Source organism: Mytilus trossulus, chromosome 7 (assembly GCF_036588685.1).
Source record: "Mytilus trossulus isolate FHL-02 chromosome 7, PNRI_Mtr1.1.1.hap1, whole genome shotgun sequence".
Lineage (NCBI taxonomy): Eukaryota > Metazoa > Mollusca > Bivalvia > Mytilida > Mytilidae > Mytilus > Mytilus trossulus.
The window spans coordinates 8,454,050-8,471,249 of NC_086379.1; positions in this window are offsets into that span (position 1 = coordinate 8,454,050).

Below are 17,200 nucleotides of genomic sequence, written 5' to 3' on the forward strand. Positions count from 1 at the left end.
AAATGATAGAATTTGTTCATAAATGTAGTATCTATTGATACATGATCAAAGATATTATAAAAATGATAGGTCACCGTGCATTTTCTCAAGCTACAGATTGTGACAAAATGACAAATTTTGTATGGATTATACAGGAAAAAACACCATTTTGTGAATAAAAACTAAACAAAATGATAGAATTGTAAAATAAATTAGGAAAAGATTGCTTTCAGACAATGGTTTGAGAATATCAAAAGAAAAGATAGGGTCATCGTACGTTTTTTCCGGCTAAAAGACAAAAAAGGAAAATTTCATGTAGAGTCCTTCAGAAAATGCACTCTTATAGAGTTACATCCCCTTAAAATGACAATTTGAACAATATTCAAAAACAACCAAAATTAATCTACACTTGTAAAAATATTAATATTTCTAAGTTATATTCTTATAAATTGGTTCTTTTAAATGAAAATTCACATTAAATTCTGCATTCCTGCATTAAATTTTGATAACTTGATAGAAAATATGGACCTTAGATTCTCTGTTTTTTACAATCCAAGATGGCGAAAGACACCCATACCACCTTAATCATAATTTCGGTGGTAATTTATAAAAACAACACCAGATGTGTGTTTTATTCATTATTTTTTTTCTAGTTTTAACAAATATTGGAAGATAACTCAGATAGTAGGTGAGGTTACTCAGATAAAGTTATTTTCATAATAAAAAGTGTTGTGAAATTGTCTTTGTGGAATTGTGCAAATTTTGACAGTAGTAAGTTAACAAATAGTTATATTTTGTAGCCATATTTAGATGTGCTTTATGCATTTCTTACACGTATTATAATGTTCTAATATTCATTCTGTATAGGAATACCGCAATTATCAAAGTTTCAAATATATATCTAAGAATAGCTAAATGCAGATCATCATCCGCTTGTTGCATTACATTAAAATCTATTGATACCTATTTTACATTCAATATTAACGTCACTTCATTCTGATTTTTATTTTTCCAGGAACACCGTTCGTGTGACCGTTCATGGCCTTTACTACATGTACTATTACAGTACGTATGGTTTTGTAAAAACATTGCAATGATGGACGTATTTTTTTTATAAATTTAAAAGATGTTTTGACGCATTTCATTTTTAGCATGTTTGAATAGCAATCAGATTTATGATATAATAATTACCCATGTGATGCTTGGTGAAATGCGGAAAGGTAGGGGTTACTGCACCTATGACTTTCGATGTGAACAAAAGATGTAAAACAAAACATAAAATAATGTTAAAATGTAACAGAAAAACGTTTTACAAGCACGTTCCGTTCACATATCATTGTACTACATTTGACTCTTTTAATTAAATTGTGAATTTCTAGTATTAAATACGATAAAGTAATTCTGAAAACGCTTAATATTTGTGTCTGAAAAATAAACCAGGACGGCATTTCAACTTTTTAAAGATCATACAGAACAGATAAATTGTTATAATCGACAACTGATTAGAAATTAAAATTTAGATATATAAAAAACGACCTTGAAAACAATTTTAACAATTGATGAAAATATACAATATAAATACATTTTGGAGGAAATTAGACTAATCATTTAAAATATACCTCTTATACATTATCTAATTGAAACTATTTAATTATGATCGATATACGCATGTGTAATGTCGGTTTATGCTTGTTGTTTTTCTTCAATTTTCCCTCGTTATTGAAAAACTATATAGAAGACGTTTAACTACTTGTGAAATCATATTGTCTCATATTTTCTTGTTGTATTAAATAGTTCTTACATAGAAACGAATCCCATTTGAATGATTTGTTTGCTTTACTTGTTTATGTTGTTCCTTGTCCGTTTTTTATGTTTGTTTTTAAAGTAATTATTTTCATGCTATCCTGATTAGCGTATGCTTGTTATAACCGCCATTAACAATTAAAAAAAACCAGTCAATCAATCAGTCTATCGAAATTATGTGTTCTTGTGTCTATGTTCCTAATTTCCAAAACAAAATTAAGACAAAAACAAAAACAAAAACAAGAAAAAACATATAAGCTATTAAAGCGAAGACAAGCACCTTGATAATTATGTTGAATCAAATATTTTAGGGCACAAAACAAGACGCAATACATGTTAAATAAAATAAACCATAGTTTCAAAAGGATACCATGACAAATAAAGAAAACATTTCATGTACTCACGCGAATGATGTACGCAGTCGTAAATTATTCTGATCAACATGACCCTGTACTTGGGAATAAGGCATCTCGGATCGATATCATTGACACATCTGGTATTAATGGAGCATATGCTTCCAATACATGCAACAGAGCAATTTGACCAAATCTCCTGTGAAATATCTTTACAATGCGTCCACTTTGCATGGTTTGACTGGTTCTGAGGTCTTACACGAGTTAGTTTTGGATCAGAACAGTTGTAAATAACATCGAGTGTACCATTATCATAAGGAAACGATGTTGTGAAGGTTTCTAAAATGTTAACACATGGTCCTGCGATAATCAATCAGATACAAAGATCTTAAACTTGAATCGTAAAAGATTAATTGTTTTAAAAAATTATATATAGCTAATCTCTCAAAAATACAACAGAGAACTTGTATTGTTCATAATGTTAAACGTTTACTATAAGCATACCATATCATAATTGTTTCTGTTTAAATGTTAAAATAGGTCCCATTTGTCAGTTGGGGCCATTTTACAGCTTTATACCCGTTAAGAGTTTTGCTCGTTGTTGAAAGCCGTACTGCGACAAATAATTTTTATTATTGTTTTACTCAGTTTCTCATGAAAAATTGTCCAATTGACATTCATACCACATCATTTTATTTCTATATTCTAATTAAAGTCAATGGTATCTACCTACCTGTACTACGTATCGTCATTTTTTACATTTTTTCCTTTGATTGTACATCCCTATATACTCGAGAGCATAAACATGACTTGATTCTCGAAGAAAAGGACAATGGCGTTATGTTTCAATCAAACAACGTCACGTGTGCATGTCCATCTGTTTAATTTTATTAATGGTATGCACGCAACTTCACTTAAACACCATAACAACTATACCACATTTTGTACGTGTACAAGTAGTTTTACTAATATCTCATTTTACCTCATATTCATAGCAACAGAAGTCATGCAGTTTCCGATAAATTGCTGATAAAAAGATTAATTGATTTTTTGTTTCTTGAAACTGTCTTCATCAACTCGAATATTATGTATATATTTATTATTATGATAGTGATTGACATTTGTTTAACTTCACTAGTATTCATCCATTTGTATATTACCCTTTGATCGTACTTACTATTTTTGTTTAAATCAGAAACAAGACTAGACACTCTAGTATATGTTTCAGTGCAGCAATGTTACGTACTCGGATCTGTCCGCTACATTGTATCAATGAAACGAACGCGAATATCTTAACATTTGCCACGAGTAAAAGGGTTTTTTTTCTTCATTTTACTCCATATTCACAACAAAAAATGACATTCAAATAACACCCATCGCCGATAAAAAGAAAAATGACATTCTTGTTTTGGGTATTGACTTCATCAGGTTGACTTTCATCTGGCTTAATAGGGCGTTGTATATTCTTGTTGCTAAGGTAATTATCAAAAACAAAATACCATTATTCTATATGTGTTTTTATTCTTATTTATGTATGGTGTATATAATGTTTTAGTATGTTTTTGCTTGAGAATTACTCTTTTTTTTTTGGTGTAAACTTTATAAGTATTATCTGCCATGATTGATTGCAACGCATTATACGAATTCTTTATTTACATCTGACCAGTATTTCACTAAACGTCAATTGTATTTCTGAAAAATCCGGAAAAAAACCCTAGTGAATAGATAAAAACGTTTCAGGAAATTTCGTTCGGTAAATTTTTGCTAAAATATCTTCTTTTAATTGCCTCGCAGAGTAAAAAAATACTGATCAATTTATTATTGACACATAAACGCTTGATATATTTTTTATTCACCATAAAATTGAAAAACATACCCAAAGTAGCAGAAGTAAAATTAGAACAGGAAAATTCTATTTCGATGTCGGTGAATACATCTACACAAGTTTGTAATGGTATATTATTGGTTGTTCTTTGGTTATCTTGTATGTTACATAAGACTACCGTTATGTTTGGTTTACTTGCAATTTGACGGGTAATATTTGTTGCCAAATACGTTGCATTACAAAATATATGTTCAGAATTGAGTATACTGTCGACCAAAGGCAAAAAATCAGTTTCCACATGATAGCTGCTCACGTCTAAAATAAAAAATAAAAGTAATTTAAAACATGTTGTTTTCCCACAACTCAGTTTAAATTGGCTGTAGTCTTTGCATCTTAAAATAAATACTTATATTCTCTAAATAAATAAGAGCTATTCCAAATCATTGTAGACTATAATTGTTAAACAGGGGAATTCCACAACTAAAGGTTGCATTTTCGTCAATAATACTTCGTGTACATTGATGGAAATCAAAAACAAAGATGTCCATGAATTAGACACAATTCATATGGCCATTAGTACATCACATTTACTCATTGCAACATTTTAAGCAAACTACTGTACTATATTAAGATGTTCGACCCGTCTGTTATGTTTGTTTAATAATATGGTGATAACTTGCATTAATGCCGTATATAAAAGTCAATGCAGTTTGGAGGGGTATTGGAAAATACGCACCTAACTTAGTTCATTTTGGTATGAGTTGGATGCCATTTATTGTTTAACAATTGACATTACTTTTTATAACATGCTGTTTGTTAAAAAGAGTGTGTAATAATAAGTTTTCAAAATATGCGTATATCAATTATTAATGTATGAAATAATTGGAATAAGAAACAAAAAGTTGAAAAAAGTTAATCATGTTAATACAACACATAATATGTGTAATACTGAAGTTACATGTGCATTGTTGTGCTAGGTAATATGTTTGTTTGCATTTGAGAGCCCGTATATTGTATATTATATATCTCTACGTATTCAATTCAATTCGTTATGTAACATTTGTTTAATAACATAATTATTTAATTTCAAATAAAAAAGTCAATTGAAAAAAAAGATTTGTTATTGTTTTTCTAAATTCTATCATATTTTATATAAAAAAAATAACATACACGTTCCCTGCACTATGATAAAACGTTGTAGCAATTTTTTTTCGGTTAAGCTTTAGCTGAAATATCTTCTTTTATTGCCTCGCAGAGTAAAGCAAATACCGATCTCTTTTTATTAAATTAAGAATTTAATTTACTCATATGGTGTTTTTATATCGAAAGTCAACACACGTTTCTAAAAACTAGTTGTCGGCATAATAAGGGATTTACTCTTCTTGGATTCAAATACTTGTTCAATTCGCTCGTCTATGTAACAACGTATTTGATTTCAACGAAATAAATCTATGTTCTACTGACAAATTATTACACCAGGGTTTATGATATCACATCCACTATTTTATGGTTACCGTAATACTTTTTACTAAGCACAAAACTGCCGGCATTCACCTCAAAAGCTACTCAGACTTGTAAACATACTTATTCGGAAAGAATATGTATATGATACTGTTGCAAAGTCTTTTAGGATTGCATATTTTAGTATAAATGTTGATTCACTCATGACACTCATAAAATATGACACGATTTTATTAAGGGGCCAGCTGAGGACAACTGCCGGTGGCGGTATTTTTTCGCTGCGTTGAAGACCGATTGGTTGCCTTCGGCCTTTGTCTGCTCTATGATCGAGTTGTTGTCTCTTTAATATTTTTTCCCATTACCATTCTCAATTTTACATTTCTATGGCATGTTGAGAAATCCCTTAGGTTGCATTTCTGTAAATATAGACAATGCAATTTCCCATTAGAGTTCCCTTTGCGGCTAAAATTGTGCCACTTTTACTTTGAAAATTGAATCCTATATTGGAAAATTGATATGCACTTATTGTATCTAAATGTCAAAACATAGGGTTGTGCGGCACATTTTAAACATGTTTTTACCCAAACTTGTGAGCTTTGAAACTAATACTAAAATTATGTACTAAATTTGTACCCCTATCTTCACTTTGTGCCTTCTCTTATAATTTAAATTTCACAACACAAATGTTTTTGTACAGGTGAAATTCCAAACTTATGTCTCTATGAGATGAAACATAGATTTGATAATTGGGAACCAGTACGTAAAGAAATCAAAATATCTTTGAATATTATATATATTCTAAAACGAGGCATGGTTTGACAAACAGCTGTTTGTGTCAATCATTGATATGTGGTTTAAGACTATTCTAACATCTGACTTAAAGTTATTTAAAACTAAGTTTTACTGTTCGTATTGGCATGTGGTGATTTATGTGGACTTTTTTTCACATTAGCTTAATGCTTAATGGTGTAGTTGATATATGTCAAAACATGTTTGTGTCTGTCCAATGTGGATCAGGATGCTCTATTTTTTGTTAATAATTATTCATTTGTTTGTGTCTGAGATAAGTGTGACGTCCATTTTGTTGCGGTAGTATACATTATTGTTTAGAGGCCAGCTGAAGTCGCCCCCATGGTGCTTGATTTTGACCCCACGTTTTAGTCCAATTAACTGTCTTTTGCTGTTGTTTTTTTTGCTCTATGGCTGGGTTGTTTATTTCGTTGACACTCGTTTCTATTCCAACTGATATATTTTGAAAAATATATGTTTTAAAATATTTTAAAGGACAATCATGATCATGGTGTAATAAGTTAATGCCGTATAAGTGTATCACACTTTCTTCCAATTCACAAATACATTTGTGAAAGACAAATTTGTTAAAGAAAAATAATGACAACCACTGACTCATAGTCTTGCAAAGCCATTATTACTTGTTTTCGCTCGCTTTGACGACACGTTATAAATACCAAAAAAACATATATACAGGAATTATTTAACAATCGTGACTCAATATTCAAATGATTACATGAACATTATGAAACTTACTTTCAATACCAATTATAGTATTATATCCAACAAAAGCAGACAGCAAAAACAATACGAAAAAAGTCATTGCAAACCTTAGTTGTACTATTAAGGAAGCTTATTTCTTAAAATAGAAAAAAACACCCAGTTGATATGATTGTTATTTACACACAGTATGACGATTTTTTAAATAGTCACGCATGAATACCAAACCATTTAAATTTACAAAAAAAGCTAACAATTTAAGGATAGACTATTTAGAATTCGTCTTTTGAAATGAGAAGAATGCGGAAGTAAATACTTTCTATTATCGCATTGTACAAAAGTTGTTCATTTTCTTAAGTCGTTCATAATAATCGTTCTTTGAATGGACTAGAAAAAAAAATGTTGTCAAAACATCTTGCATGTTTCATCTAGCAATCCGCTTTTCAGATAGTTTTGTATACAGTCATTTACCATCTGTACATTTACATAATCAGTCATTTGAATACATAACTTGCTTCTTGAATACTAATTATAAGTATAAGCAGACAAGCAAATTTTAGGAAAAAGAAGCTAAAGTATGTTTGTTTTTACAGGCAATATAAACTTAATAGATTTCGAGTGAGGTAAATACATAAAAAGTTCTAAGTTACAAATTGGTTTCTTTATCCGAGATACGAAAACGCCGAAATTTTGGAAGAACAAAATATTACTCTTCTTAATTTGAATACGACTATAAGGACAGTAACTGTAATCGTGTCTTTAGTAATATAATATATTACTTTAATCAAATGTAACGACATTTTCATTGATTGTATCCGTTTCACTGTGCGGAAGGCATAAATACCCTTCAACTTTGTAAGAAAAGTGATGTGAAATATCATGCCTCATATTGAGAAAGTGTCCAGATTTCTGTATATTAAGAAATCATTTCACAAATATGTGACGGGTATGTAGGTTACCTGATTCTAGCGAAATGTAGTTCTTCTTCATATTATAGCCATTCCTGATTAATGGGATGTCACAGAGATGCAAAAGATACCGAATACACATAATATGCATTAGATTGGTAACGTCTTTTATTAGGCATACAAGGAGTAACAGTAAAAACAATTCTTTTTACAGGAAAACATCATTGAACATACCACGCTGTTAAATAACCTATACATAAAGACGACGATAAACCTTCTTTGAAAGATGAGACAAATGTTGCTTTTGCAAAAACTCCGGGTGCGAGAATTTCTCGTTACATTGAGGACCTGTTGGTGACCTTCCGCTGTTATTTTTTTCTATGGTCGGGTTGCTGTCTCTTTGATACATTCCCAATTTCCATTCTCAATTTTATGTGTAGACAACATGTTCAATAACAAAACAGATAACACAGTTCAAAAACATAGGACGACAACCTATTTTAACCGAAAAAAACAAGACAGAGCATCAGTTATACATTATTAAGCAACAATCAATATATGGTTATTTCTCTATGAGACTTATTCATGTATTTTGTATTTGCTTTTATAAAATTGGTAAGCAGCAACATAGTAATTTGAAAAGCAAATTCGGAGTTATAATATTGCCTTCACATAATATTTCCACAAAACCGGACACGACCCAACCTTAAGGTCATTTCGTCATAGTTGTAAACAAACAATCATTGAACAAACTTCTTAAATAGGTCGGGAACTCTACCTTATATGGATGTGCATGAATTAGCATATTTATATGTCCTCGCACATGTATCAGTTTTTTTACGTGTGACGCAATTTTATTTTTCTCTAGATTTTTGACCAATACAATAAATGAGTAAAAATGCATGATGGACTACTACATGTTTACAATCAACCGAACATACGTGTTATTTACTAGTTAACACATTTGTTTCGTGCATTTACAATTGTGCTTAGTTTTTTATTTTTTTGGTATACAAATTGAAAGTTCGGGATATTAGTCTTCTTTCCATGCTCAGATTAACGTAGTTTTGTTTCTTTGCAAAGAAACGCGTGTTTGAATTAACTGTTATGTACAGTAGCTATTAATATAGATGATGATGACACGAAGATTTTAGTTATTCCTGCACGAGATAGCAACTAACCAACAGTGAAGAGCACAATTACCAATAAGACAAACTAACTAGTGTAAAGCAATACATTGATAACAGTCGATGCTAGTATTCACGGGTGCAGCAATTGTCGTATAGATATTTGAAAAAAAGGGATTCTTCAAATGTTGTGTTGGTAAAAAAAGTGGAGGACTATAAGTGTTTCAAATATTTTTTAGAAAAACTTATAGTCGATTATACGATATGGATTATACTCATTGTGTATAAAGGCATTACAGTTGTCTATCATTACTTACAGTTACTTCGTTTGAACTTAAGTTGATAGTTGCCCATTGACAATCATACCACATCTCTTGATTTTTGTATACAAAAATGTTTCAGAAAGATCGGTTTCCCATTATGAGATATTTACTGTAGATTACTTAGTAATATTTTCATATTTAGAATTTGACAGGTACCAAACATGCTTTAAAAAGAGGCCCTTTGAAGCTTGTGGTTCGGTGTGATCAAAGGATCCGTGTTGACGGTCGTACATTGACCTATAATGGTTTACTTTTTCAAATTGTTATTTGGAAGGATAGTTTTCTCATTGACACTCACACCACATCTTACTATATCTATTAAGCCTAAAATATCAATCATATTTCATTTAAACTGCAAAAGACATTTTTTTTTCTTATCTGACTATCTTAACAAAATTTTTAAGTATTAATTTTTGACATATTTCAGTATTTTGGACTTTTGTTCTATTTCAAACTGTTTCCGATGTTTTGAAGGTAATGAAGCAATCAGTTGTAGTTTCAGTTTGTTTAAGTCTTTTCAAAGTTTCCTTTTTTTTTCTTTCTGATAGAGATATTGATTTAGTTATTATATTTTTAACGGACTCTGACATACATATTGTACGCCAACATCAAATAAACCAATTTTGATGTTATCCTTGTGAATAAGGAACAAGGACGTGAATTTTGACATGGTTTGCGAAAATTTTGGCGTTGGAACTTAACCTATATTTTTTTCTTTTCATTTATAGCTTACTTTTCAGCGTTGAACCCACGATTGCTTACTTTAATAAATTGTGTATTTGATAGAAAGATAAAACATTTGACACTCATACCTCATCTTTTTGTTTCTTTATAGAACGCACGTTTTAGAAAACCGTAATGTGCAATATGGCATCCTCTATGATTCAGATGATTTATATGTCATTGATTGAAAATATTGCACATCAGTCACTAGGACAGCAGCCGATCGATAAAATTCCTCTAAGATATGTTTTGGAACACAATTAGCAACAGACGGACTTTATAGATGGAAAAAAACTATGCAAAATTAGTTTAGCTATTTATCGTACATTCTGAATATGGTCTAACAGTTCTTAAAAGGTTCTCAACATTTGAATACTAAAATATAAGAGACGATGTGGTATGCGTGCCAATGAGACAACTCTTCGTACATTTATCAAATCAAGTGTATATAAAAATTAATATCCGCGACATTCTTGTTTTTCTCAGTATGGCTAGACATATTCTGAAAAGTTTGTATTGAGTGTTGAATTTCCTTGATAATTTCTGAGTTTTACAAATCATGACCAATAAACTTAATACATACTCATCTCTAATTCTCAATAACGAATATACTGTTATTTAAAGTTACACTTCGTACAACAAAAACAAAAGCTTGGCATGTAAATATTTTTAATACAAAAATAAGCATACAATTATTTTTTATAAGTACAAATACAACGTATGCGTATGAAATTTAAAGTAGTAGCAAATACAAATTTTTACAAGGTGAAGTTTCTTCTCTTTGAGATAGTGTAAATACATCGTTTATACCCTCAAGAATGTGTAAAGATATATTTTCATGACATTTAATATGTCAAGAAAGTGTCAAGACATTATGAAGTCTGATCCAAACGAATCGGAGACGGTAAAATACTGTTCGACACTAATTAAGAGTTGTCAAAGGTACCAGGATTTTAATTTAGTACGCCAAATGTGCGTTTCGTCTACATAAGACTCATCATTGACGTTCATATCAAAACATTTATAAACCCAAACAAGTACAAAATTGAAGAGCATTAAGGATCCAAAATTCCCAAAAGATGTGTCAAACACGGCTAATGTATATAGATATAGGAAGATGTGGTGTGAGTGCCAATGAGACAACTCTCCATCCAAATAACAATTTAAAAATTAAACCATTATAGGTTAAAGTACGGCCTTCAATCTATTCCTGGATTAAGACACTTATCAACAAGTCAAGAAAGTGTCGATTGTCTCTAGGTTACAAAATTAGAAAATACGTTGAACTTCAAACGTCAAAGTTATTTAATCAAGTAGTGATTTACCATTTGTGAACTCTTATATCTTTCTTTATAACTTTTATACTATTTCAGATTTCGGTCTATTCTTAAAATCAATTTATACATACTTTTGATTTTTTTTACCCTTAGCTGTATGCCAACATGTAAATGTAATATTTAAAAATTGTTTGTATAAACATTGAACAACAAAATATGTGACGTATAAATTTGCTGACGTCAGACACGCGAAGCAAATGAGTGTGTTTTAAATTTGATAGATGCTTTTGTGTTCTGTGAAATTGATTCTTTCAAAATTTTAACACGATAATGACTGCTGTACCCATATTTTGATTATTCTATTTATTATGTATGTTTAGTTTACGCATCATTGTAAATGTAACGGAATTTGACGAGACTGTTATACAAAGTAAGAAGTTTAGCGCTAAAAAAAACAGGTTTCATCCACCATTTTCTTCATTTAATAATTCGTGTACCAAGTCAGGAATATGATTGTTCTTGAAGTTTTTGTCATTTTAATTTGCCATGTGATAAGGGACTTTCCGATTTGAGTTCCAGTATTTTTGAAATTTTATTAGAAACTCTTAAGAAAAATTCAGAGAGGAAAGTCCCTAATCAAATGGCACAATCGAATACATAAACACATCAAACGAATGGACAAAAATAGTCATATTTCTGACATAGTACAGGCGTGATCTTGTGTGGAACATGTTGGATTACATCTGAGTTTAAAGCTAGATAAACCTCTAACGTGTATGACAGTCGCATCAAATTCCATTATAACGATGTGTGAACAAAAATACATACAAAACACACGTCCACTTGTATTTTTGTCTATCTGATGAGTTAAGCCTATTTCAACTGATTTTTATAGTTCGTTCTTATATTGTACTGTTATACCACAGTCCCAGGTTAGGGGAAGGGTTGGGATCCAGCTAACGTGTTTAACCCAGCCATGTTATTTATTTATGTGCCTGTCCCAAGTCAGGAGCCTGTTATTCAGTGGTTGTCGTTCGTTTATGTGTTACTTATTAGTGTTTTTCTTTCATTTTGTACATAAATAAGGCCGTTAGTTTTCTCGTTTGAATTGTTTTACATTGTCCCATCGGGGCCTTATATAGCTGACTATGCGGTATGGGCTTTGCTCATTTTTGAAGGCCTTACGGTGACCTATAGTTGTTAATGTCTGTGTCATTTTGGTCTTTTGTGGATAGTTGTCTCATTGGCAATCATACTACATTTTCTTTTTTATATAATAGCTACACATGCCTACAAGGGGTACATCAGTCACCATTTTGATAGAATCTTAATCACTATCAAATCTAAATAATAAGAATCAAAGAAGCACAAAATGGCATAAATACTAAGCATATTATTAAAAATTCAAACCAAGAACACACAAATGTACCCTAGTATAATAAACAAATATTAAAAGGCATATCACTTTTCTTTTTTTGGTAAATGGTCCCCCAAAGGTATAGAAAGGAATACGCGATATAATTTTCATAATTAATAAACTTCTCCCTTTAATTACGAAATACAAGTGCATTACATCAATACAAGTCCATGCATAACGATTAATATTATACACAATATACACAATACCGTATCATTAAATATTCCAGCTACATGTGTAGAGCAGGTACACAGTAAGTAATTTCATTGCTTGCAGCTACATGTATAAATGTGTCCATAACTTTAGTACCTGTGAATTTATAACAGACTAAATTTTATACAGCTCCATTGTAAACATAAACGTAACTTTGTTTTATCTTTTTGTGATTTTGCTTGTATAGTACTATTATTTTCCTTTATTTTGATCAAGGAAAACATACTAATAATAAAACTGTTTTGTTCGTGAATTTGAAATGCTTTTGTGTTGACTCTAATGATAAAATAAAACTTGTAATTATTATACATTTGTAGTGTTACGTACCTTCTAAAACAGTTCAATAACTCAGTTGTGACTGCAGCAAATGTTATTGCACCTATGGTGCTGCCAATAATTGGTCCATTAGAAACTGCAAAAAATGTAAAAAAAGATAGTTTACATAAAGTGCTTTAAACTTTGCTGCCACAACGGCATTGTATTACAACTGATACAAACTTTTATTATTGTTCTGGCAATAAATAAAAGTAAAGTGTGCATACACGTCACATATGAAACTGTGTATAAAATAAAGTACATGCAGCAGGCCTTCGAAATGTTACCCAAATGACTGATCATAAAAAAATACTCTTATCATGCACATGCAAATCATGCTTTTACATCCCGAAAGTAGAATATAAGGCACTAGTTCAAACACATAGTGCTACCCTTAAACTCTAAAAACGAAAATTCCTTGCTGATATATTAAAGTGGTACCTAACACTACAGGGAGATAACTCTGTAAAGTCAGCTGAACTTTGTAATTACATTGTGTTGTTAATAGAATATTAAGCTTCTCAATGATCAACATTGGTGTGTGTCAACTGCTATATAATCAGTGTAAATTTGCTGACATAACGGTTGGTTCAAAGTTTTTGAAATTTTTATATTTTCGTTAAATGGTCAAGGAAAATACTTTGACAAAATTTTATAAATATTAAACGAGTCAAATCAATTCTAGTCAAAGTGTTAGGTACCACCTTAAGTTACAATCACAATAAAAGACATAATACTAACCTATTTAATTAATGATTTAATGTTGCAGGATGGATACAAGAACATATTGAACAAAAACATAGACGAACAAGTGACTTTGTTAAAATATAGTTTTGGGACAATCTAAATGCAATTTCTCCAGTTTGTAAACATTTCTTTATATACTTTATCACATCGGATCCATTAGTGTGTAACTAGCATAGTTTCAATATAAATAGTTTCAATGCATATTTTAAAATAACGAAGTGATGTCTATTTTTACACACGTCTGTATTATAGAGAATGATACACTTTGTGTGTTTGAGTTTAATTCTGTTAACCGCTTACTCTACATTTACAAGCTTCCACTTCTGATATTGTTAAAACATACTTTGCACAAAAGACGGTTTGTGTGAATCCAAATAGATGTCAGACGTGAAGAAATGAACATGTAATTTTACAGCACATTGAATATTCCGGAAGTTAATTACATGTTATATGATATTTCAGACATGCCAAATTTTAAATTTCCGAAATACATGAAATAATCTTTTGAATATTTATGTTTTAATTGTTCTTTCATATATTTACCTGCTTTCATTGTTGTTATCCCATCTTTCAAAGTAGTTAAACTGCTATCAAACGCAGCATATGTTGTCAAATCTGTATTTTATTTAAAAACAATATAAGTTAAGGGCTTATATTCAAATTTGAATCCTGGTACCTTTGATAACTATTTACGTATAACAGCAAGACTACAATGACCTCTTTCGATTTTTTCGAATTGTTTTGAATCCCAAAACTACGTAAAACAGAAACCAGTATACAAATTAAATTATTAAAAGGCAAACATGATACTGATCTTAAGAAATCAGACTAAAATAATTGACCTCACTATAATGCATGATTCCGTTGGTTATGATTGTCACGCTAGTTCAAAGTTTTGGTGTAGTTGATGTATTTCAGTTAATTATTGGTTTTTTTTTTTCGTTATCTTCATTTGAAGAGGTCTAATTTTGAAAAACTGGCAAGTTATAACAATATATGTCTTCTCTATACCTTATGTTCCTAACATAGCAACACTTCTAACAATAGACAACTAAAACACAAACGTATGTTTGTCGACTAGCTTGCTGCTTGTGTATATTCTGAGCTGCCGATTTTATTAAACAAATATGTACAAACATGTCACATCAATACACATAAAAAATTGTGGCAATCATGATGACTTCTAATATCTACTACTAATATCTAAATGTTTCGTGGCCGTTCAGGAAAAACTACTTTTAGAAACCTGTGTCCGTTTGCCTAATGCCATGCGAAACCCCAAGTGTTGGACCGCACTTGATATAAGAATGTTCAAAAAACATTTAAGAAAACATTTAAAAAACAAAGAATCTGCTATCAGTCAAAGACTGCGGCTAAATGAAATAATTTGAAGACAGAAATGAGTCTGAAATAACCAAATCCGATTACGTTTGTATAGCCATACCACCTATATACATAACGAAAAGTTTTAACTTTAATGCTAATTTGAACATATTTATATATACAAAATATTTAAAAAACGTTCTTAACGTACAAATTAAAAAATTTGATGTTCACTCAAGTAAAGCAGGGCTAGAAATGACCATACATACACCTATCATTTAACACAATAATTTTTCCCGCCCGAAAAATTCATACGCCTTCGAACTACTACGTGAGAAGACAATTAATTCCCGTTACACTACGTGCCACGGAAATTAGGAAGTCTTCTCTATACCTTATGTTCCTAACATAGCAACACTTCTAACAATAGACAACTAAAACACAAACGTATGTTTGTCGACTAGCTTGCTGCTTGTGTATATAGAAAACAACAAAGATAGCTAGACTGAAGAAACAAATAAATTTCAAATTAAACAAAAAATAATTCTAAACATCAGACTTGCGATTCATAAATCATAAACCTAATTTCTTCGACACTTTTAATCTGTTTTCAATAGAATCAGCCACATAACCATCCTTACTAGAATCGCTTTTCCATCTACCATGGCGCTTCCAGCACCTTTCGTTAACGTCAGAGTTAGCCGCCGCAGTGGCACCACCAGACCTCAAAGAGTGCAAACCAAGGTTTAACTCTGGAGCAACTAATTTCAAACGCTTCAGTATGCATTCTCTAGCTGTGCTATAGCTGATCGGTTTATTAACCTGAATTAAACCAGACTTGTTCTTAGATTTATACAATGGACGAAACAAATACTTGTCTGAAAAAATATCTAAATGCGCCAATCCAACATTCTTTAATAACATGTCAAAGGGGCAAGCCATTGATTGACCTTTAGAAACCAAAACTTCATCTCCAGCTCTATATTGGTCAGTTTTGCTCTTTTTAATCTTTACAACTAAATAACTATCCTTAAAAATAATGTCGTTACATTTCAGATTACTCAACTCACTAAATCTAAGAAAAGCACTATAACTCAGTAAAATCATAGCCAGATCCCTAACTACTGTTAAATCATTCGACCCTTGAAACATAGAACATAAACTTATCAAATTGTCATTGGAGACAGGATCTTTCTTTACAACTGGAGCTTTAGCAGTACGTTTAGCTGATTCAACTATATGTTTTACAAAAGAATTCTCTGTAGGATCTAACTGACCTGCCATGTCATGGGCCCATTTATTGGAATAAAAAACACTATTGATAGTACTGTATGTAGCACCTGAATCAAGCAAATGAACTAAATATAAGGAAACATGAATAGGCGATGCTGGCAAATAAGTCAAATTATGTTCATGCGAAAATGTTTTCCATTTTTTAAAAGCATAGTTATATTTTCTAACAGTACTGTCACTCCTGGAATCAAGCAGTCTCAACGAAAAACTATCCACCAAATCATGTAAAGGATGATCCTCTCCGATACCACTATCCTCCATGGCTTCTGTTACAAAACATCCAAGCGTTAACCCTGTACAAAAAATACAAAATAAAATCAATCAAATCTGATCTTAAATGCAATCAAGGAAAAATTCATATATTTCCCAAATACACCATTATTTCCCCTTCCGGGAACAACAGGACTAATGCTCATTATTTGATGCTCGTCTTTTATGAAATGTTTCAAATTTCCAAAAATATCATGTAACATCAACCAATAAGGTGAAGAAATCCACAATGGAACTACCAATGTACAATTTGCCTTATCACTGCACAGTTTTCTTATAACCTTACAAACAACATTTGGTGGTGGTACTAACCAATTGTTTTCACCAAACCAAT